The sequence below is a fragment of the Phyllostomus discolor genome, chromosome 11, assembly GCF_004126475.2.
Source record: "Phyllostomus discolor isolate MPI-MPIP mPhyDis1 chromosome 11, mPhyDis1.pri.v3, whole genome shotgun sequence".
Lineage (NCBI taxonomy): Eukaryota > Metazoa > Chordata > Mammalia > Chiroptera > Phyllostomidae > Phyllostomus > Phyllostomus discolor.
In genome coordinates, this window is record NC_040913.2 from 31,614,839 (window position 1) to 31,616,784 (window position 1,946).

The following is a 1,946-nucleotide window of genomic DNA, read 5'->3' on the forward strand; positions in this document are numbered from 1 at the left end:
ACTAAGACTATTACAACTCCTAAACCTGTCCAATTAAAACAAATTATACAGCTTCTGGGTTGCATTATTTAACCTTCTAAAATAGTTTGTATCAAATGATTTTGTTAATTATATATTCCCTCTGATAACTTCACAACCTGAAAAATGTAAGCTGTTTTACACTCTGAAAATCCATTTGCAGAAAATACATATGTAAAAGCAAATATAATGTGTTATTAAGCAAACACTATCTTTCCTATTATGGTTAAATAAAAACACAGGCAGTTTTAGCCATGTAAGTAAGAACAACTTGAAAAGCAGAGTATTAAATCAGAATTTAAGTGAGCAAATAGCAAATACTTTATTGAATAATTCAGTGAACTATAACCCAGAGAACATGGTCATTATCAATGGAGAATTTCTGAAGTAAAAAGGAAAAAAGAATAAGGAATCTATTCTGCATACCAAATAAAAATAGTTGGCTGGATTCAGGCTAAATCACCATATAGAAAAATTGAGCCAGACTGCCTAGTGTCCCTGATGGCTGAAAGCTTAATTGTGTATTTGTGTGTGTGTGTGTGTGTGTGTGTGTGTGTGTGTTCCAGAGTGAGAGAGAGAGAAAGAGAGAGAGAGAGAGGGAGGGAGTGAGAGAGGGAGGGAGGGAGAAAGATTGGTAAAAAAAATCTTGGAATATTTTGTCATGACCTGGTTCCAATTTGTCACTAGTTATTGACGACCATAGAGGAAGCTCAATGTCATCTAAGGCCACAGAGCTGCTATTTCATGTCTATGTCAAGGGTACCAAATCTGCATTTCTAGAGAAGACCTGCCTTTTCAGGAACCACCAAACTTCTATTTCCAAATCGCTATTAATGTCAATTATCCTTGGATGTTTTATATGTGTTAAATTTGAACTAGAAATTGAAACCAAGTAATTGATTTATATATTAACATAAAAATAATTACTTCTCTAAATAAAAATGGACTTATCCCTTATTTCTTAAAGAAATTATAGGAAAATAATGCACATCAAATATGACTGATTTAAGTATCAGTCATTGTACTATTTAGGTTATTTAAATTTTCATGTGATCTTAACCTCAGAAATATAATTTTTATTTAGCTTTATTAAGTTAAATACAACTTCCTTTTCTTGATATTCAAAAGCCTCTATTTTAATTGCCAAAAGTATAGAACAATTGAATGAAAAAAGATAAAAATAGGTTAAATATCATCTATCTAAAAGTCACCTAAACATTAATAAATCACACCAGCTTGATAATGAAAATCCTAGACAGACATATTTTTCCATCTTTACTGAGTGGGAGAAAAAAATAGGATGAGATAAGCCTAATCTCCAGAAACAGGTTAAAAAAGTCAATATTGCAACTTGATAAACAGCAGATAGAGTTTTGAAAGGTTATGGAATCTTCTTTCCTGGAGGTCATTAGGAATAAAATTTTCATTTTCAAGGAGGAATCAGTTTTGTTTTATACAAAAGACAAGAAACACTAAGTAAACTCAAGGTGACTTCCAGTTTTATTTTTGTATTCTAAAGAATAATGCATTTATTTTTGAAATTATATTTAGAATCAAAATATAAGGAAGTCACAGAGTCTGATCTGGCTGGTAATAGGGAGAAACATTTCAGTAATTCTTGTGAAGCAGCAGGAGAGAGCTGGTTGTTGCATATGCGAGTGAGCAAGGGAAATAGTGACTGGGCTCACTAGGCCCCCTGCCCCAAATGGATGTGGCACCACTCTGAAGAAATTCCATCTAGTCTTCAAAATGAGTGTGAACTGAAGGAATATAAGGAGGAACTAGTCAAGCACAACTAATCAAAACCCATCAGAAAATATTATACTTGGTATTGTGCTTGGCTCTGTATAAGATCCAATTAAATGGAACTAGTGTGTTGCCCTCCAAGACTCTAGTTTCATTTTGGAAGCAGCTCATTGTTTCAGTAC